This window comes from Cnephaeus nilssonii (assembly GCF_951640355.1).
Source record: "Cnephaeus nilssonii genome assembly, chromosome: 21".
NCBI lineage: Eukaryota > Metazoa > Chordata > Mammalia > Chiroptera > Vespertilionidae > Cnephaeus > Cnephaeus nilssonii.
The window spans coordinates 32,886,014-32,898,914 of record NC_137092.1 but is presented as its reverse complement, the minus strand read 5'-3'; the positions used below and the strand labels follow the sequence as shown (position 1 = coordinate 32,898,914).

The 12,901-nt window shown below is 58.5% G+C and overlaps 1 long non-coding RNA gene across 3 annotated transcripts; it reads right to left on the bottom strand.

The window, feature by feature from the left end:
* Positions 1 to 1,787: 1,787 nt before the first annotated feature.
* On the bottom strand, positions 1,788 to 12,578 carry LOC307093099. Of its 3 annotated transcripts, XR_013812927.1 has the most exons (4): positions 9,857 to 11,240; positions 4,894 to 5,066; positions 4,079 to 4,226; positions 1,788 to 3,763 (listed from the first exon to the last, which is right to left on the bottom strand). It is a non-coding gene; the product is annotated as an uncharacterized lncRNA (long non-coding RNA). The 3 variants fall into 3 exon arrangements; XR_013812925.1 differs by lacking the exon at positions 9,857 to 11,240 and adding an exon at positions 11,258 to 12,578 and having other exon boundaries at positions 1,788 to 4,226; XR_013812926.1 differs by having other exon boundaries at positions 1,788 to 4,226.
* Between the last annotated feature and the right edge of the window lie 323 nt (positions 12,579 to 12,901).

Genomic DNA, 12,901 nt, shown 5'->3' with positions numbered 1-12,901 from the left:
TAGGTAATAGAAAAAGAGGAGTTGGCACCCATATCGACTCTAACTCTCCGGAGGCCTGAAGACGATGGCTTCGCCATGTGGCTGAGGTCCTTCAGGCCCCTACATTCCCTCCCTGACCCACATCTGGATCCCCACTCTTTATATGTGGGTGTCCTCCTTTTCCGTAACGTCTACTTTATATTTCTTTCCATTTTATTTATTACTAGAGGCCCGATCACGAAATTCGTGCAAGAGTAGGCCTTCCTTCCCCCAGCTGCCGGCACCGGCTTCCCTCTGGCACCTGGGACCCGGGCTTCCCTCACAGCCCGGCTTTTGTCCGGAAGGTCTTCCGGAAGGATGTCCGGTCTAACTGGCATATTACGCTTTTATTATTATAGATTACTGTCTACCTCTCCCACACCAGCACGTGGCTGCATGCTGCCCTCCACAGCACCTGGTCCAGGCCCTGGCACACTGCAGAGGCCGAGGCAGATTTGTGGAGGGGGTGGATTCGCCTGCTCCGTCCTGCCCGTCCATGGACACCCCAGGGGGCCTTCCTGTGCCCTGCCTCCCCCTTAAAATGGACGTGGCAGAGCCGACCCGGTGACTGCGAAGCCCCCCTGGGTGCCTGGCCTTTCACTCGGGTTCACATCAGTTCGCCTGGCTGCCTACCCACTGAGGGTCTCAGCTCCCCAAAATGTCTGCACCAGCCCCAGAGGGTGAGCATGAAAAGTACAGGCGTTGCAAGTGCCTGGCTTGAAATCTCAACAACCCCACTTACCAAGTGTGTGACCTTGGTTAAGTCACTTCATAATCACCGTTTCTTTAGCCATAAAAGGGAAGTAACACCTACTTGGTACGGTTGTTCTGATGGTGAAAGCAGATAAGCAGAGGCGGACTCTTAACAAAGGTCAGTTCCCCTTTCCCGGGGCTGCCTGCTGAGACCAAGAACTCTGCTGCCCATCCCATGCGTCCAGCCTCCGCACGGACCCACCCCAACCTGGGCTCCAAGCACACACACAGCCGTTCCAGGCCCCAGCAGGCAGCCCCGGCTGAACACGGGATACACCCTCCCACGCCCTCCTGGCCTTAAACCTGTGGTCAGACAATGCACAGCCATCTCCCTACGTGGCGTTCTCCATCCTCCTCCCCCCGCTTCTCCCCTGCCCAGGCTCCACAGGATTGCATCAGGGTCTGCACGGGCCTTGGGGCCTGCAGGTGCTCCCGGGCTCCATCAGCCCACAAGCAGCGCCTGTGGAGGGAGCCAGCAGGACACCCGCCCCAGCCTCTGCTTTCCTCACAGACACTGCAGGTCCCAGAAGAGCAGAGCGAGGCCCCCCTGGAGCAGCCAGCCGGTGGGAAAGGGCAGTCGGTAGCTCTTACATATCTCCCAGGAAGGCAACATGCCCACAAAAGTGACCGGCACAGGGCACAGATCCTCTCTAAAGCTGTGGCTGCAGCCTTGGGGGCACTGGTGCCAGGGGACAGAGCCAAGGCATGCATTAAACAGTTCACAGCCCCGACCGGACCAGAATTCCATGGGGCCGAGAAGGTGCTGACCAATCAGGTCCCCCGGCAGGGCCCCACCTCCAGTGCCTGCTGCCCAAGCCACACCACCACGGCTCTGGTGCCACCAGCTCTGTTAACCTCTGCTGGACTCGGATGGAAAGGCCCCACCCTGCCTCCTGGCTTCCAGACCACAAGGATCCAAAGGTCAAGAAAAAAAGTGCCAGATATGCCTCCTGTCCTACCGCTGCCCCCCCCCCGCCCCCCCGCCCCCCCCGGCCCCCCCCACCCACGCCCAGGAGGTGTCAACTGTTCTGCTGGCCTGACTTGCAACACACAGTGCTCCAGGCGGGTGCGCAGGGACAAAAGCATTAGGCGAGGGACACACACAGGAAAATCGACAGGGAAGCGCCAACCCGGGTTCTGGAAAGGCCACAGAGGTGACAGGCAACTGCCCCTTAGCTTCCCACCCTGGTCCTCCCCATCTGGACAGGCAGGGCTATGAATGGGAGCGGTGGTCACCCCGAGCCGGGCCAGGGATGCACCGCACACGGGAGAGCAGAGGCCCTTGAGCATGGCCAACAGCCCCGGCTGGCTCCAGCCCCACAGCCGGCGCTGGCCGGACTCTCCCGCCGGCACATCTTGAGGGACTTGGCCCGCGCCTCTTCATCTCCCCAGCTGCACCAAAGTTGATCCCTCTCTTTATTCGTGTTCCAGACCCAACACCCTTAGCCATGCCTTGCTCCATGACGGCTGGAGGGGCTGAGACTGGTCGAATTCCTTGAAGGAAGAGACGCCCGGCTCATCCACACAGCCCTGGATGCCTTTCCTCCATAAGGAGGATCTCAGGCTGCTCAGAGCCAGTTCACAGGTGCCTCTCAGAGGGGAAGAGAAATGAAACGCGGAGGCCGCACTGGCCTGCCTTCCCTGAGAGCGGGCGGAAGGGAGTGGGGTGGGGAAAAGAGAGCGGAGAGGCGGGACCCCACAGGGCCTCCAGGTGTTAGCCGAGGGTGTCATCAAATTACGCAGCAGCCCCCCTTTTCTCTTCAGACACCAGGCAAGTCTGCTCTGGCTAATTCCAACCAGCACCACCGGCCCAGGACGGTGCCGGAATCTACTCGGTAGGGGAAAGGTTTCCCGGCGACGCGGCCAAGGCTTTCTGAATTGTCTCTACAAGGCGACAGGCCTCCCCAGTTCTGCAGCCGTCATCGTTTTTAATCACCGTTGCTATTATCATCAAGCGAGGCAGAGAAAAACATTTCTACATCCACTGCCTACAGATGCTCTGCAATGGCTTACTGGGAGTGGAATTTTTTTTAAGGCCAAGGCAATAATAGCTTAGAGGAAGAAAGTCACACACACACACACACACACACACACACACACACACACACAGAGGTAGGCAGCCCAGGCAGTGTAGCTCAGTGGCTGAGCATCAACCTATGAACCAGGAGGTCACGGTTCAAATCCAGTCAAACCCAGGTTTCATGCTCAATCCCCAGTGTGGGGAGTGCAGGAGGCAGCCAACCAATGATTCTCTTTCTGAATTGTCTGATGTTTCTATCTCTCTCTCCCTCTCCCTTCCTCTCTGAATTCAATAATAATATATTTTTAAAAAAAAGGGTAGGGAAAGAGCCCCAAAATCTACTTGCCCAGATCATAGTCTTAAACCCAGACTGAGCTCTAGGCGGAGGCCAGCAAGGCTAAAGGTGTCTAGAGTAAGAAAGGACATCCCAGAGATGACCCGGGAAGAGGATACCCGAGTCCCAGGCAGGTTCCCAGAGCCTTGAGGGGTTACACCCAGAATCTCAGGCGAGGTGATATATTGGGGGGCTAAGGAGAGTACCGGTCAGTGACATGGGAGACACAACTGCTCTGCCAACAGCCACACCCAGCAACCTCCCAGCCATCTCCCACACACCCTAGCAGCCGGGTCGCTTCGCTGGCCACCTTCCCCAAGTATCTGCTGGCTGCTCACCCCATTCACAGAAAAAGCTGGGGGGAAGAGAATGGAAAGGAGGGAAAAATTGTTTGGGAGATTCTGAAATGAAGAAGTTGAAGGATTGCTCACCGCATAAGGAAAATGGTCTCCCTGGGAAAAGAAGGGGTTGGAGGAAAACGAGAAGGGGACAGCCCACACCTGACTTACCTGGGAGGCAGAGAAGGGGTTAAATCATATTTTCCATGCTGCATCAGGTTTCCATTGAGCAGCCGGGTGATGAGCCACATCCATCAGCACTTTCGGTCCCGGAACCGCAGAGTGGCGGCTCAACAGCACCTACAACAGGGAGAAGGCAGAGATCCAGCCCACTCTGCCTGTACCACCCACCATGTCACCCCCAGTCACCACCAACTCTCCCGAGGACGGCCGACACCTCTGCCTAGCAAAGGCAGATTTCCAGAAACTCCAGAGGGGCTGAGGGCAGGGAGCAGGCGCAGTTCCCGGATGCCGGAGCGGAGCTTGCCCTCATGGATCCTAAAGAAAATCAAAGGGAGGAGGAGGAAGGGGTGGAGAAAGGCAGGGAAGACAAGAGGTCCTACAGAAGGAAGGGGGAGGTCAAAGCAAGGCAAACAGGAAACCGAGAAGACATACCGGAGCCTGGTCTTCGCCACGGGTCACGCTGTGCCTTCAGCCACGTCCAGGGCCCAGTCTCTCCTCGTCCAAAACCCATATCCATTGAAGCTGTCAGCCCCTCCTACATCAGGGCCCTCATCCATGTGACCTTTGTATCTCTCCGCATCTGAATTAGGGGAAAGAGAGTGTGGCAGCCCTGAATCAGACACAGTTCAAGTGCACACACACACACACACACACACACACACACACACACACGTACACATGCCCTTCCCAGAATGAAAGGCCCCTCAGAGATGCCTCACTCTCTAGGTTCTGGTTCTCTGATAGAACTACTCCTCTCCCACAGGGGAGGGCAGACACGTCCGATAAGAATTGCTTAGCAAAGGCTATATATAGTCTAGGTTCCAACCGGCCTAGAGATTTGGAGCTAGAACTTGGCAGAGAACCATGCTAGATGCTGGCAAGGACCAGCCTCCCTCAGCCAGCCAACTGAGAGCCTCACCTCCCTGCCGGGGGCAGCGAGGGCAACCAGGGTCCTTCCATTTGGCCCATGAACACTCTGCACCGAGGGACATGGGCTTTTGGCTCTATTTTAGGGAAAGTCGACGTCTCCTAAATGAGAGGGGGAAGTGTGGGGGCTGAACATGGAGTTCCAGCGTCTCTACCGCTCTCCGCAGCACGAGAAAAGCAATCTAGTCCTCTCTTCCGGAGGACCAAGGGTGGGGCGTGCCAGAACAGAACGGAGAAGGCACGGCAGCTGGCCGGGGCAAAAAAAACATCTATCTGCTTCCGATGTCTGAAGGAATAAAAGGACGCAGACAAATACTTACTGCACGGAGCCAGGCTGCCACGCATCTCTTTTTTGGGGGGTTTTCAAATAAATGCAAACGGGCGCACATGACCCCACGGTATGACGGCTGTCTTCTGCACACCAGCACCATCCTCAGCTGGGCCGAGTCTCCACAAGGTTGTCACGGACGGAGCTCAACTCCTCTTGAGTTCTCTGTGGCGAAGAAGCAAAAGGAGGACTCAGCCACAGGGCCAGCCGCAAGCAATTCACTGTGCAGGCTCCAGTGAGGCCCCGTTAGGGTCACGCTGTGGCCCTGGGGCCATGGCCCTCCGCTGCTGCTCAGCATCCAGTGACAGAAGCAACACATTGTCCTGGAGAAAGACCCGTGCCCCGGGCACAGCGTCTGGTCAAGAAGGGCCTGTCCAGCAGCCCTTTCATAAACAAACCTGAGGCTGGGATGGCTCGGTGGCTGAGCATTGACCAATGAACCAGGGGGGGTCATGGTTGGATTCCCAGTCAGGGCACATGCCCGGGTTGGGGGCTCAATCCCCAGTGGGGGGCGTGCAGGAGGCAGCTGATCAAGGAATCAATGATTCTCTCTCATCTTTGATGCTGCTATCTCTCTCTCCCTCTCCCTTCCTCGGTGAAATAAATAAAATTATTTTTTTTAAAACACAACAACAAAACCTGAGGGACCACGGAGCTCTCTGAAGTCCAGAATCGGGGCTCTCCTCATACACACAGCTTCTGGACCAAGAAACAGGGGACTCAAAGCATCCGGCACCCACTATATATGAATGTCTGTAGGTCGAGTTGCTCTGTGCTCAGGCTCAAAAAGACATGACGCAAAGGGGCTGGTGCTGCCTGTGGGCTCGGGGTGGGGACGGCTAGCTCAGCCATTGCTCCGACCAACTGTCCGCTGTGACCTCGGTCAGGTCTCCCTGCTCCCTCCGCCTCCCAAGGCCCCAAAGCCACTCCTCCCAGAGGTCCCCAGTGAGTCACGCCCGGAGGTCGCTGGGGAAGGGAGGAGGTGCAGGCATCAGCAATGGGAAAGCGTGAGACTCAGGCACGGGACCCAGGGAAAGGGGGCAGGGAGCCCCGGGGCCGGCTGCCCCTCCACCCCACCCACAGGTTGTCTGCTCCTCTGCCCCGTGACACGGAAGGGAGAGGAGAGAAAGCGAAGCCAGAGGCTGGGGATGATGGTTTGGCCACAATTCAGCGGCGATGGAGCTCCGTGTTCTCTCTGGCTCCCCAGCAGGCCTGGCGGGGCGGGGCGGCGGGCGGGCGGGGCCTGGGGGAAGGTCACATGCACCCGGCGCAATGCGGCAGATTCAAGAAAAGCCTAGAACCCTGAGCCGCCATGACACACACACACCCAGGTCAGGAACTCAAGGTCTACAATTTTGCCTGAGAAGGGAGAGAGGCAGATGAAGGGGTGGGGGTGGGGGTGGTAAGCTTTGATTTGGGACGGCAGGAAAGGGGAGGCCCAAGCAGGCTACCCAAGAGCTGAGCTTCAGCTAAAGGCCGGAGACGTGTCTCCCCCATCTTCACACGATGCCAGCTGCGGAAACCTAAGACGCCACATCCCCACGATGGGCACTGGTTCGTGGGGTCCCGGAGCGCTCCTGCTGGCCCCGCCCCCCACCCCAAGAAGAGATCCCCACCTTCTGTCCAAGGCCACGAGCCACAGGGACGCATCCCCAAGGGCCCTGGTAAGATGTCTCCCATTCGGGACTCGTGAGAGGAGCTCCAGAAGCGACCCTGTTTGTCAAGTTCATCTAAAAACACAAACAGCTGCATTTTCTTTCCCGATTCTAAAGTGCGAGGGCCCACAGAACCCTGGTGAGTCCCCGGGGCTCTCCCCCACCCCGACCCGCAGCGGTGGGCTTCCTGCTGCCCGGCCCCTCTGGAAAACGACCCGAGCCGCGGGGTCAGCGCGGCGCCCCGACGAGCTGTTTCTGCTTTCATGCTGACAGAACGTCCTGGCCATTCGGCGGAGCGCTCCATCTTCCTGCTCCCAACGCACTGAGTCATCATCCAGAGAGGAAAAAAACAGCCGAGCGGCCGTCACCAGGGTCCCCGCTGCCGTCGGCTGGCGACTCATGGCTGTCGTCACTCTCCGCTCTGCAGCCCCAGAATGGGTGACGAGGGGCCTCAGGGTGCCCGGCTCCCCTCCCACGGATGCGTGGCAGGAAGCAGGCAGCCACTGCTGCGAGGAGGGGAGGGAGACTAACCTGGCATCCGAAGGCTCCCAGGAAGGCGCCCCGGTTAACCCTCCCCCTGCCACCACCAGTCCTCCGGCTCCCTTCCCACGGCCTCGCTCCCATGCGGACGGTGGAGGGGCAGGTTTCAGGTGCCTGGTGACCTCCCCTCCCACCCCCCACTCCCCCCACTCCCCCCATTCTGCTTCTGCTGTCACTGAAGGCACGCAAGCTCCCCTCTCCCCCATTTCTTCTCGAGCCCAGCCAGCTCACGCTGTTCCTGCCTCACGTCCCTGCAAACCTCCTGGGTCGGGGCCAGGGAGCCACACTTTCGGTGGGGGACCTATTTGCTTGGCAAGATAGCAGGCATTTCTGTGGCGTCACCGTGGCTCCCTCTCCCTGACTGAGGACACGAAGACTTAGGAGGATCAAATAATTGGTCTAAAAGCGCCCGGGGAAGATGAGGCAGGGTCCAGACAGCAAACCTCCGTCTGTCCAGGAATAATCAATGTCCCTGCTCCCTGCCGCCCACGCTCTCCACTCGCGTCTGCGTTCTGGAGCTTATGTCTGCTCAGAAGATCCCATAACCCACCCAACCTCCTCCTCCTCCTCTCCCAGGATCATGGAGGTTTGTCAATCCATCCATTTCAGCTACAAAAAAAAAAAAAAAAAAAGGAAGCCGGCCTAATGAGTGAGACTGGCCACAACGGAAGAGGAAAAAGTTAATGAGGGTGGTATGGGCCAGCTCAGGGACCCAGACCTTGGGTGCAAAAAGACCGGCCACCCAAAGTCCCACCATGCATCAGGAACGTACAGAATCCCTGAAATAGTCACGTTTGGGGGACCTACCTCGTTCAAAGGCATTTTGCAGACACAGAGGATGGAGAGAGAAAACACACACGAAGGCTTTGAGAGACCAGGGTTCTAACCATGATCAGAACACTTACCAGCCACGGATGCTCCCCGCAGGGTGGGGTGAGGAATAAATGAAATGACGCCGTGCGAGAGCTGGATGGGGGGCCCAGCAGGCAGGGGGCACCCATGGGCACGTGTGAGCTCACCATCTAATAGGTGACGTGAGATTTACAGACGAAAAACAACTAAAGGAGCAGAAAGGGGGGATGAAGCCCGTGGGAGCTTGGCCCCAGGGGGCAGGGGTGGCTCTGAGGACCCCGCTGGCGAAGGGGAGGACAGGTCCCCGGGGGCAGCGGGCACTGCGGCAGGTGGGTGGGCGCCACGGAAAATGCCCCCCGTGAAAACGGAGATGGGAAAAGCAGGCAAAAGGAAGTCACCTGGTTTTGCGAGAATCTGTGGCCACCTAGGGACAGGATCTAAGGCTGGCTGCAGACAGCCCCCGGCAGGCAGCCTGCGAGGGGAAGGCTTTCCTCTGGATCGAGGAGAAACCATTTCACGTTTCTGGGCAGGAAGACAAGATGGCCGCTGCACGCAGCCGGCCGGGGACGGCATGGGCATGGGGACGGGGACGGGGACGGGGACGGCAGGGCGCCTGCTGGGCTCGGGGATCGGGGATCGGCTCTGGCAGGGGCCTGAGCACAAACAGAGGGGAAAAGGGCAAGCAGGCAGGGCCATCGGAACAGATCCTCAAACTGCCAGGGACCCCACCCCTGCCCGTGGGGAGGCTGCCTGCCCGAGGCAGACCTATTTGGGGAACCCTAAGCACGGATCCCTCACGTCTGAGATGAGCTGCCATGGCTCTGCCTCCTCTCCGCCCCCCCCCCCCCCCCCCAAGATCCAGCCGTTTGCCCAACAGCCCTGAGCCTGAGGCTGAGGCATGGCGACCCAGGCCTTGGGTCAGCAGGGCCCACGCTGTGCTTGGGGTTGGGACTGGGCCACCTTCACTGCGGCAGCCACCGATGCCCGCCTCTGCCCCCGCCCCCCATCACAGCCCCCGCCCCCCGCCCACTGCAGAACCGGCACAGCAGGCCCAGAAAAACCAACGCCACCGTGTCAGGGACCAGCACACACCCCTCCAACATGGCAGCCTTGCAAGACAAGGCGTCCAAGAATACTGTCAGCCCACCTAGGGGAGGGAGGGCCGGCGACAAGGGCAGTCAAGGGTCACCCACTCCCACGGGGGCCCCCCCAACCTTTCCTCGCTCTCCCAACTGTCACATCGTTCCCATCAGAACTGCCATTCCAAAAGCCAGAAGCGTAAGCGGGAAGGAAGGGCATCAGCCCGTCCCCCGGGGACGTCCTGGGGGCCCGAGGTGGCCCCGGGCACTCAGAAGGACAGCCTACGATCTACACCCCAACACGAGGACCAGCAGTCGGCCCCCTTCTGTCTGCAGACCTAGCTCCTACCTCTGACGGGACGAGAGCGAAACCTTCCCTGGCTCCCCTGCGAGACCCTCCGCAGCTCCGTGGGCCCCGGGAGCCGGGAGGCAGGCTGGCGAGGAAGGGCCGAGAAGGCGCAGCCGTGCCCTCCGTTATGTAAGCGGCAGGGCGGCGCTGCCCCAGGCCGGAGACCCAGGGCGCATTGCGCTCCCAGCTGCGCAGTCATGGGCGGGGGCCACTGCGCAGGGCCGGGCCGGGGCTCGGAGACCCCCCTCCCCACAAATGTGAGACCTGCACCCAGATGGGATGGGGAGCTGGAACCCGGAATTTCCCATGTCCCCTGCCCCCCCAACCAGAGGCACAGCCTGCTGTCCTAGTTTTGCTCTCACTCTCGTCTCTCCCCAGAAGGACAAGCCTGTGTCGCCTCTCGGGGCCCAGGGGCTCTCCCCGAAACCCCACCCGATACGCAGCTTCTGAGCAACGTCCGGGGGTCGGTCCCATCCTCACCTTTGCAAGCACCAGGGAGCAGCAGCTTCCAGAAGGCAGGTCCTTCCCACACTGGGCTCAGCTCTGGGCAGCCCCAGACGTCAATGCAAATCTCTCGTCCCCCTGGGAGTAGCCCAGAGTCAGCAGGAAGCCCGGGGTGGTGGCAACAGCAGCAGCAGCGGCTCTGCCCTACCTTGCCCGGGCGTTTCCAGGGGAGCCAAGAATTATTTTGCCGCAACACTGAGGTGTGGCTGATTGGAAAATTCCCTTTTCTGACACCAAACTAAAGGACAGATATTTTCTTCCAGTTTGGCCAACCCTCTGGGCACCTGTCTAGCTCCCCAACCCTTCGCCCTCGGCGAAGTTTGGGGTGCCCTAAGCTCCTCTCCCTTAGAGTGCGTGAAATAAAAAGGCTCAGGAAGAGGCTTCCACTGGTCAGTCAAAAGCAGGCACCCAGGAGCACAGACGCACACCCCTAAACAGATTTTAGAAAGCTGCTGGGCTTCTCCCCCCTCCCCTTTAAGCAAGTGAAATGCAAATTCAGATTTGATACCTTGCCCTCAGCCAATGAAAAACAGGTTTTCACCTGCCATGGGCCAACCCACCAATCAGAGGAAGTGTCTGGAGTGAGAGCCCTCCCCTGGCCAATGGAAGGCCAGCTCAGTCACTTAGTTAATGATGCAGCAGTACAAGGAAGGCCATCACATGTGAACTGGAAGGGTGCCAACATGGAGAGACACAGAGAGCGCAAGGTAAACAACTTTCCAACGCCAAAGGGATGACATTTAATCTCTAAATGCTAGCTTCCCTCCTCAGCTCATCTTTAAACCCTCTCAGCTGGCCCCACACACCCCGGGAACCTCACTACCTGTCCCCCTAGAGATCCTCACAAGATGCAACAGTGACTGCGTCACCATTCCCCACTTTTCCCAACTACGCAGTGACAAACCTACCAGCTTCACCCCACGGCTCCCAGCCCACACCCCATCCTGCCCACCTGCTCCTCACCAGCCAGATTCTCAGGGCTGAACGTTTCCATAAGGCAGCCCCTGGGAAAACTGTGCCCTGGCCTTCCTCTCAGGACCTCTCCTCCTCACTGCCCCCCCTTCCACCTGAGCCCTGCACGGACAGACAGACCAAGTGCTGACACTTAACCTGGAAAACCAGGCCGTGTGTCTGCCCAATAGAAGAAAAAGAGGAGCAAGACTAGGAGGTCAGGTGGGGCGCCTGAGACAGCTTGCTCCTCTCTCCTCTCCCCCGAACAGGTTTGAGCAGCTGACACGAAGGGAAAAGAAACTGAAGTTGGGGGGAAAAAAAGCCCTCCCTCCATGAAAAAAATAGCAAAAAAGTGAGAAAGGAGGCGAGAAAGACAGAGCGCCCACATACACAGAGACATCGCCCCCGATCCCAGCAAATACGTACGTGGGGGAAGAAGAGGGTTACGCCATCAAGTCCTGAAGCCCATCGGACCGCCCATCGCCGGCTGCGCAGACCTAAATCTTGGTCCGGCTGTAAGATGCCGCAGTCCCGAAGGTTCCAGAAATCGGTCCGGTTAAGTCTTCCACGGTGGCCCCACAACCTCTTGCTCCCACCCCTGCCCCCCCCCCATCCCCACCTCCTCCGCACGGGAACCGCCCGTGCCACCTTGCGTATCATCCTCTTAGCCTAGGCTACCCAGAGGCCCCCAGCCCCCAACAGATTTCTGAACGGCTTGGCAAGCGAGCTGGCAGAACCTGGTGCCCGGTGTTGCTATGACTTGTTTCTTGATTTCTCTCTCTCTGCTGCAGCACGGCTGTTGCTAGCAGACCTATCGACGGAGCGCTCTCTCTCTCTCCCTCTCCCCCTCTCTCTCTCTCTGAGCTCTGTGACGCAGATCTAAATTCTCCAGTCTGCTCCTTGTGTTGCAAGAGCAGAACTGCAGCTTTTCCCCTGGAGAGCCTGAGGGCAGTGCCAAGGCTGGTCAAACAAGGCAAAAAAAAAAAAAAAAAAAAAGAAAAGTTAGGCCTGCACTCGGCTCCCTGGCCACACTTTCCTGTCCCATTTTTACCCCACACCTCACTGCTCTGGGGCATCGAGAGCCTGGTCCCTGCAGGCTCACACCTTCCCTGAGGGCTTCCCAGCCACCAGGCCAGCTTAACTCTTTGAGTGACAGCGCCCACAAGGCGGACAGGGCTGTCCCACACCAAACGTTGCGTCATCTTTTCTTGAGCCCTGTGAGCTTCTCCCAGCCACGAGAAAAAAATGGTCCTCACCCTGAGACCACTGTCCTGTTAACTCTTTCTGCCACAGACAAGTCCAGATTGACAGCGTGGCTGATCTTTGCTGCGTTTAGCTTTTTGGGCCACCAACCAGGACCTTTTTGCCTCCCTGGAATTTCCTAAAGACAAAAAGTGTAATTAAAACATTGCCTGGCTTATCCCATGAGTGAGATCCTCGTACCGGGGCAGGAACTGGGGAGTCCAAATTGAGTGGCAGCCGGACGAACCCAGAGTAAAACCGTCTGCGTCTCCGATCCTCCTGAGCTCAGAATTTTAGAGACGGGGTGGATCCGTCCAATCGCTTCTCCAAAGGCACGTATGCCACACTCAGAGATCCAGGTTGCTGAGTCATTTGTTCCCAAGAAGATCCTCCGACAACATGAAAAGCAGCAAAACAGAGCGGCAGCCAAGCCTAGACCTGGAGTGGCCAATGACTGGGTTCTTCTCTCTGGGGGTGGGCAGCCACGTGAGATGAGGTGCCACCAGCCCGCCCCCATTGCCCCTGCGATGGTAATGCCTGGGCATTCACACACCTGGACACTCTTTCGGGGGCTTGGGGGGAGGGAGAGGGGCACCATGGCTCTGGAGAAGGCCCGAGACTGTTTTAGGATACTGACAGGTCTCCACTGCAGCAAAACACAGACTCAGATATGTTTCCAGAACAATCCCGATGCTATCACTGGATCCTGTATACCTAGGCAGACCCAGGGGGGTCTTGGGCCCCACATCACCACATCAAAAGAACCCAGACCCAAAAAGGTTCCTGACAACCAGTTGCACCACACGAGGCTAGACCTGACTGGAAGTG